We start from the raw sequence: 9,348 nt of genomic DNA, 5'->3' as shown, positions 1-9,348 counted from the left end.
CAGTTTGGGAACCGCTGGCCTATTGTGTTCCTAGTTAAATCCTTTACTCTCTCTCTGCCCTTTGTCGGACTGGCTCACAGTGGCACAGGGGAAACCCCCTATGGGCTCCATTGCCTGGGGCCCAACTCCTCCTACAGAGATTACGTTCCAGACTGCACTTGAATTCCATTATATATATACATATGTGTTAGCTTATACTGCTAAGGACTAATGTGTATTCTCTTCAGTGAACTTCTGTTATTAATCTAGTACATTATCATGCTTTCACCACCAGTATTTACTATATATACATTTATGAAGGGGCTCAGACCAAACCTCTATTGCAGCTGGCCACACCCCTAAACATGGGCCCCAACCACTGCAATCCCCCGGGGGGCCCTTTATGCCCCAGCATACTTGTATCAAAGTCTGTTCTTTATATTGTGCTTTAGTCATTGCTTTTTTATTTTTATTTAATACTATATATAGCACTGCATTCATAATCCCTTTTAGCATTGCAAATAAGTGCTAAAGTGGTTATCACTGATTTTTAAATGGAGCCATAAATAGTAACCCACAAAGGGGTTTTCCTCTCCTGAGTGCTGAAGGATGACTATTCATGAGTCATGAGGCTTTCACCGCCTTGTTCCTCTTATAGAACAAGTTTTTTAGATTTCTGGATCAATTTTGTTCCAGAATACCTTATTTTATATTGCAGAGTTAAAAATATTATTATTATTTTCATTAACAATAATGATGATACAAAATTAACATTTTACGTTTAATAAAAACATATTTTTTAAATATATTTTGCTTGAAGTTGTATTCATTTTTATTACTAAATCTCAAAAGATGAAGATATGAAACCTAATTATGGAGATAAGAAATATCGGAAGAGTTCAGAGCCATGCATTGTTTATTCTATACAAGAGTATCGGGCTAAGCAGCCATGTTGGGCGTACTATGTAGATGACACTGCGCAATTAGCAAAACATGACAATAAAGCAGTGGTTTCTGAACATTTTTTTTAAAATCAAGGCAACCTATGGTATCAGAATTATTTTTGTGGCACATGTAGGTCTTATGCTGGGTACACACCAAAACGATTTTGGCACAATCCCATCAATCTGGATCCAATTCAGACTGATTGGATGCAGATTGGATGCAGATTTGGTCAAAATCGTTTGGTTCGATCTGAATTGGATCCGAATCCAATCCTACCTGCTGCAGGTAGGATCTGTAAAAGATCCATTCATCTGAATACAGAGGGGATCGGATCGTATGCAAATCGTATGCAAATCGTACGATCCGATTTGCATACGATTTGCATACGATTTGCATCCAATCCAAATCGTTTTGGTGTGTACCCAGCATAAGTTTCTTACCTTGCAACTAAGAAATTGTGTCATCCTTAAGCTGGCCATACATCAGAAAGATCGATCTTAAGATCGATTGTGCTCATGATTGTGTACAATTTCCCTTGAAATCCCCGGCAGTCCTTGGTGGTTTTTGGACACACAATCTACTCACAATCCATCATACAATCAGTCATACAATCCATCTGCTGCATGATTGTGTACACAAGATGTGTACACAATCTGCATACAATCCATCTTACAATCAATTGAGATTGTATGATTGGGTACAATATCTTTCTGATGTATGGCCACCTTTAGATATGGAGGGGGCGTGGCCTGTCAGCCTACAGGCACATGCACTCCCCGCTGGAGCATATTATAATCCCCTCTCCTGCACAATTTGCGTGCCCCCTGCACATCCCCTCACCTCCCTAGCACTGGTCAACACAGGACAGTGCGAGTGGAGGAGCTGGGAGAGTACTCTTGCCTTTGGAAGCTGGGGCCTCGATTTTGAGCACCCATTGGGGAGATGTATACCTGCGATTGGAGTCTAGGGCAGGCTGTCTCTGCCTCAGTCCTCCAACTGAAGGTCTAGGGCAGTGGTCTCCAACCTTTTTGGGGGCGGGAGCTACTCGCGACGAAATAAACCGCCCGAAGAGCTACTTAAATAATAAAAAAAAAAATATATGCATAATAACCCAAAAATGTTCTTTACACATTATGCCACACACCCCAATGCCCCAGACACAAAATGCCACACACTGCAATGTCCAATATGCTGCATACATACCTCCCAACACTGGAGGTAGAGGAGAATAGACATATGCGCGTGCCGAAGGCACGCGGCCAAAATTAGGGGGTTCATCTACTACCGTGGTACTCCTGCGAGGCTACATCCCCATTTTTTATGCTGTGCGGGCATGGTCAGCGCTCTAAGAGCTGTAGCCACATGGGGTGAGGCCAATGAAAATGGGGGTGTGAAACACATATGCCAGATACACATATGCCCCCAATAGTGCTGTGCCAGATACACACATACCCCCAATAGTGCCAGATACACACATATGCCCAATAGTGCCAGATACACACATATGCCCCCAATAGTGCCAGATACACATATGCCCCCAATAGTGCCAGATACACATATGCCCCCAATAGTGCCAGATACACATATGCCCCCAATAGTGCCAGATACACATATGCCCCCAATAGTGCCAGATACACATATGTTCCCACGGGGCCATGTATGCCCCCACAGTGTCAGTATGCCCCCACAGTGTCAGATACAAACACACACACTGTGCCCTCTAACATAAAAAAAAAAAATAGCCACCAGTTTACCAGATTAAAAAAAAAAATGGGAGCCAAACGATTTTTAATTAACAGACCTGGCAGGGTACCAGCCCAGTGGGGATACCACATACACACACACACTGCCCTCTGGTGGGTAGGTGGCATACAGGGATGAGGAGGATGCCCTGTAGTGGGTAGGTGGCACACAGGGATGAGGAGGATGCCCCGTGGTGGGTAGGTGGCACAGAGGGATGGGAGGATGCATATTGTGTGGATGGAGGGATCAGTTTGGATGCGCCACTGTATGTAACACGGAACAATGGTGGTGGGCTTGCTCACCCTGGGTGTACAGTACATGATGCTGCCACGCTTCCAGCGAGACACATATCCCCAGAACACTGTTCAGCCCGGACCCCCGCCTCCAGTTACACATCTCCTCAGCTCTCGGCAGTGATATATGACTCACCAACCACGATGTTCGCATCCAGCAATCTCCCTCCAGTTCCTGCTCTAACTGCAGTAGAGGTCCGACTGGCGGCGGCTCCTCGGTGGACACTACATAGGCAGCAGCAGAGCATACCATCTCCTCCCTCTCCGGCGGCAAGTCTCCCTCTCATTGGGACCCCGGACTCTTTCATCGGCAGCAGTGGGGGTCCTTCATATACCCACTCCGAGAGTCTGAATATGTGGGGAGACACATGCCTATCCGGGAAGAGTGCATCCCAGGGGACGCAGGCATACTTGCCGCTAAGCGACAACCGCATGTCAAAAGTCAGGCGAGCTACTACAAATGACCAGGCGAGCTACCCGTCGCTCGCGAGCGACGGGTTGGCGATCCCTGGTCTAGGGGTTCTCAGCCTTGCTCCCTTGCCTATCCTGCTTGTTGGACTCTTCACTTGAGGAGGAGCAGAATGTCAGCTGGTCACCGCTGGAATCCCTGCAGCACGCCGCCCAGTCCTGGAGCCTGCTGCTTACCCACTGATGTGATGGATTGTTGCTGGGACTGGAGGACATAGACTTATATTGTCCCCTAACTTCATAACTAATTATTATTCCCTACTTTGTAAGCTATAGTGGAAAGTGCGTTGCCTGCTGGACTCTGCTTGAACTGTCGATTTTGCAGGGGCCAGCGCTGAGGAGCAAGAGAGCACGGCAGCTGGCGATTATGAATGGGTGACCTGCAGAAGCTGGTAAGAAAGAGACCTGCCTCCACTCCCCACCCTTTTTTCTCTGGGCCACATGCACTAAGCTTCAAAAGTGATAAAATGGAGAGTGATAAACAACCAACCGATAAGCTCCTAACTTCCATGTCACAGACTGTGCTTAAAAAATGTCATACAGGAGCTGATTGGCTGGCTGTTTTTTACTCTCCATTTTATCACTTTTGCAGGTTAGTGTATCTGGCCCTGTGTCTCACCCCTCTCTCTCTAACCATTTCTCTCTGTTTCACCCATCTCTCTGTCCAGTGGCGTAAGTTCGTCCCAGATGCCTGGAGGCAAGATGAATATTGGTGCCCCCCCCCCCCCCACACACACACACACCACACACAACGTTATTCAAAATATATATAGTCTGTTATGAAATATATATTATATACTGTATGTATATACAGAAAGAGAGGGAGAACACATATATATTTCAGAACTCAGCCACAGAAGTAATTTTGATGGCTTTCAATTAATGGATTTAAACTGGCAGTGGTGGAGAGGTGCCCCCTTGAGAGCAGGAGCCCAGTGGCAGGTGACTCCATTGCCTCCCAGAGTTCTGCCTCTGTCTCTGTCTAACCCTTGTCTCTCTCTCTCTTTCTCATTGTCACCCTTCTCTCTATCTCTCTCACCCTTCTTCTCTGTCTTACCGCTCTCTGGGCTGGATGTATTAACATACATAGCCTCCCCTTGCCACGCTCCCACCTCGATGCTAACGCATATGTACTAACATATGCGGCTAGCATTGCAGTGCAGTGATGGAGGCCGCCATTATGATACCTGTGATGTGGTGTGCGGGGGGTGGTCTCCATCCCTTTCTGGTCTCTGCAGCGGTCCCCGGCGTCTCCTTCTCCCCCCAGCAGCTGGAAGGACATCCCCGGCTGTGACATGCTGCTGGGGGAGGAGGAGCAACACGGAGGATGGGGAGGGGGGGGTGGGGGTAGGTGATGGCGATAGAAGCTCATAGGCTTCTATAGGGTATTGCCACTGCCCTGCGGTGATGCGGCGGCCGGGGATTAGTACATTTGAAAATGCGTCAAAATGGGGGTTTTACCGCATTTTCATCATAGTACATCCCGCCCCCTTTCTCTTTCTTTCTGTCTGTCACCCTTCTCTCTCTTGCTCCCTGTCACCCTTCTCTCTCTCTCCCACTCCCACCTGTCTCTCTCTCCCCTTTCTCTCCATCTCTTTCTCTGTCACACTTCTCTCTCTCTCTCTCTCTCTCTGCCTCACCCTTCTGTCTTTCTTTGTCTCACCATTCTCTTTCTCTCTGTCTCACCCTTTTCTCTATGTGTGTCACCATTCTCTCTATATATCTCTCCCCCTGTGTTCCCTTTTCTCTGTCTCCTGTGCTCTCTCTCTTACTTTGATCCCGCTCTTTATTTCTCTCTCCCCTGCTGTCTTCCTCCTGCCCCCTCTTTTTCTCCCACTCTACATCCATCCATCTCTCCTCTCTTTATCCCTCTCTCTGCCCTTAATCTCTTTGTCTTCTATCTCTCTCTTTTCCCAACTCTTTCCACACACTTCCCCCTGCTCTTTCCACCCTCTCCTTTTCTGACTTTCTCTACCTCTCTCTCTCCCCCCCTCTCTCTACCTACAGATGGAACCCCTGCCATCCTTGGCCGTCTCACACGCACGCTTGTCCCAGTCTCTCGGCGGGGACGCTGCGTGTCCCTGCCCGTCTCCGCTTCAGGGAGACGGGCAGGGTTAGGGGAGTGCTCTGGGTGGCGAGGGCGACGGACGGCGGGGGAGTCGACGGGGACCGGAGGAAGGCTCCGTTTCCCAGGGGGCGCGTGAGCGTCTCGTGCGTGCCCCCTGGCGGGGCTGGCGTGATGGCGGGGCTGACATTGCAAAGATGAAGCCAGCCCCATCTGTAACTAACACTGGGGAAGATGTATTAAGCTTTAACAAGAGATAAATCCAAGGGTTATAAGGAGAGATAAACGTCCAGCCAATCACCTGCTAACTGCCATGTTACAGGCTGTGTTTGAAAAAAGTCAGTAAGGAGCTGATTGGCTGGACGTTTATCTCTCCTTATCACCCTTGCATTTATCTTTGTTAAGACTTAATACATTTGCCCCACTGTCTCTTGCTCTCTCCCTGACACCCTGTCTCCCGAACACTCTGACATCCTCTCTTACTTTTGCTTGTGCCACTCCCTCTAACTTGCTCCTCTCCCTTTATCTGACACACTCTCTCTCATTCCCTCTTTTTCCTATGAAGCCCTCTCTCTCCCTGACCACCCCTCTCCCTCCTTCTCATTCCTCTCTCTTTGTTGCTCCTCTCACTTTTGACTCCCTACTCACTCTTTCTTCTTCCAGCCTAGAAGGCACTGTAGTGACAGTAGTGACGCACCCAAAATTGGTGGAAAAACATAGTACATAGTAACATAGTAGGTGAGGTTGAAAAAAGACTTATGTCTATCAAGTTGAACCCAAAGTTGTTATATACTTTGTTATAACATTGACTAAATCATGCCTGCCGATTCAATAAAACACATGGATCCGCGGTATGTGGTTTTACACCCCTGACAGATTATTCATCCATTTAAACAATTTGGCACGGAGATTGTATAGGGTGAATCTAACTTGGAGGTAGGGTTAGGGTTAGGTACTAAGAGGGGAGTGTTAGGCTGCAGGGCGGGGGTCAATGTTAGGCTGCGGTTTGGGTTAGGGATGTCAGTAATCCCTCCTTTGGGATGTCGGCATCATTATTCTGAATGCTGGCATCCCCACTGCAGGTCATTCCCGGCCAGTTTGTCGGGTAGAGCAGAGATCAGGAGACATGCCACAGTTTGGTACAGTAAACAGCAATAAAAAAAAAGCAGAGGTTAGGAAATGGGACAAGATTCATTTTATACAGTGATTCCATCAGATCAATCGCTGGTGCTAGAGCAGCCAGACACTGATCCACAGAAGTAAGAAAAAAAATGTGGCCAGCTGTGAACACAGGTTGCAAGATACGTAATGGGGATCCAATGGCTTATGATGGTGTCACTGGCATATATCTGTTTGCTGTAGCTTTGTAACATGAGTCACTGGCATTTACAGGACCGGTCTCTTCTGCACAGCTGTTTGTAAATGCCACAAAATTTATATCTGCGTGACACCTTTCTATAATGGGTTGGGATCCTTGGGTGGACCACAACTAGGTCGACAAGCATTGGGTCGACAGCACTAGGTCGACATGGGTCAAGGTCGACATGGGTCAAGGTCGACATGGGTCTTGGTCGACCTGACATTAGGTCGAAACAAGAATTATGTCAACATGGGCTAGGTTGACAGTCAAAAGGTCAACATGGGGTTTTTCACTCTTTTATTGACCCGAATGTCGACACAATTGGAAGTGCACCGTATCCCCTCGCATCGCTCGCTTCACTCATGATGCTTCGGGCACGGTGCCTCGCTGCACTCGGCACACTATTTTATTCTCCCACCACGCCCTAGTGGATGGTAAAGCATGAAATACCGCCTGTCAGAACATGTCGGCTCAAAAAACAGTGAAAAACCCCATGTCGACCTTTTGACTGTTGACCTAGCCCATGTCGACCTAGAGTGTGTCGACCTAGACCCATGTCGACCTAGGCCCATGTAGACCTTAACCCATGTCGACCTAGTGGTGTCGATCCAATGCTTGTCGACCTAGTTGTTGTAGACCTAATGACCGTATCCCTCTATAATGGTAGGGCTTATATTTGAATGGATTTCAATTACTCATATTTATACAATGTTTTGTGACTGTTCACCCCTTTCCTAACAGGTAACCAGGGCCCACCGTTGCGCTGTTACGGGGGGGGGCTGGGGGTGTGTGGATGATGTGCCTACCGTGAAAGGGGGGGTGGAGGATGTGATCGCTCCGGGGGCGAGAGCGGTGCAGCGGCAGCCGCCGAGTTTGCTGGGGGTAGGGGGAAGCCGCTCACCTGCCGGGTGCCTGCCACGTCGTTCCACAGCGGCGTTGGGCAGGGGTCGGGTAGTGATGCGGCGGCGGCAGACGCTGAGTTTGCTGGGGGTGGGGGGAAGCCGCTCACCTGCTGGGTGCCGCGTCTGAGCGTCTCTCCACAGCAGCGTTGGGCGGGTGGGTTGAACTTGTTGGAAGTGAAGTGACAGGGGAGCCTAGGGTGTGATGCATCAGATTCGGCAGCCGATGAGGTTGCTGGGGGTGGCGGGGGAGCTTAGCCGCTCACCTACATCCAGGGGGGGTTCTTAGCTCCGGACTACCGCCCTCCAGTGGCCTAGAGCTGCCTAGTGGTGGCGCCGGCCCTGCAGGTAACTGGGTTATGCCTTCTGAGTTACAGTATAAGAAACTGAAGCTAAATTCTGCAGTTACTACCCCATGTACAGTGGACTTTGATGGGAAGAGGTAGGCAACACTGTATTAACACTGGCCATAAAACTGAGAAATCACATAATCTTAGCTTTAAACATAAAAACAGTTAGGAGCCGATTGGTTGGAGGGTTATCACTCTCCGTTTATCACTTTTCAAGGCTTGGTACATCTCAGCCACAATAACAATTTCTGTACGAGCAGTGAGACACAGTGACACAAAAATATCTTTTAACAGTTTATTTGATATTACACAATTTGATATTATCGATATTTTACACTTCAGACGGTTTTTAATAAAAGTTACAGTTTAATATATTCTACTTTCTCCTGTGCACCATAAAAGAGACAATCTTTCCTCTTTTTTCTGTATTTAGTCTACAAACAACCCAGTTTCTACTCAAAAAAGCAAAATCCTGCCACTGGACACTAGTATTCTTCCAATTGGTATTCACTTCTATGCAATGAGCATAGTCACTTCCATATATAACTGTAGCTGCACTACCGAGAACTACAGTCTAAGGGCTATTTTACAGGCTCCGGCTCCTGCCGGGCGGCGAAACCCTGCATGGCCAGGAAGCCGTGCCGCACACAGAAGTGAATAATGGACATGATTGTGTCCATTTACACAGGACGGCCCGGACGCCCGGTTGCGGCCGGTTGTCACCACTGGAAGGGACAGCTGCCGGGCTGTGGCCATCCCAACCATTCTAAACTTCTGTGTGCGGCACGGCTTCCTGGCTGTGTGGGGTTTCACCGCCCGGCAGGAGCCGGAGAGTGTGAAATAGCCCTAATTGTCACACATCTGACTTTTGTGGCTAGTGATTAGATATTTGTTTACCACATTATGCAGTACATTTGGATTTTTTAGCAGGTTTGTCTAGTTTATGTGAAAGTTGAAAACAGAACTATTAAGAGAAGTTTTGCAATAAATAGTCACTGCTTTCTTCTATTTCAATAGTAATAGTGCCCTCTAGTGGCTAAAAGGGGAGATTTTTAGAAATCATCACAAGGTTAGTAAACCAAGTGAAATCAGGTTGGCGGCTAACTGGATTGCATTTACTCTTAAAACACAAAGAATGGGGCCAATTCTGGATCACGCTCAGTACAGCTGTAGCGAGTTACACACTTGCCAGGCCGTTCAAAGAGGTGAGGAAGGGCCAGGGGTGGTTGGCGGCATGGATGGATAT

Source organism: Crinia signifera, chromosome 2 (genome assembly GCF_055691185.1).
Source record: "Crinia signifera chromosome 2, ASM5569118v1, whole genome shotgun sequence".
Classification (NCBI taxonomy): Eukaryota; Metazoa; Chordata; class Amphibia; order Anura; family Myobatrachidae; genus Crinia; species Crinia signifera.
This window is presented reverse-complemented; position numbering follows the sequence as displayed.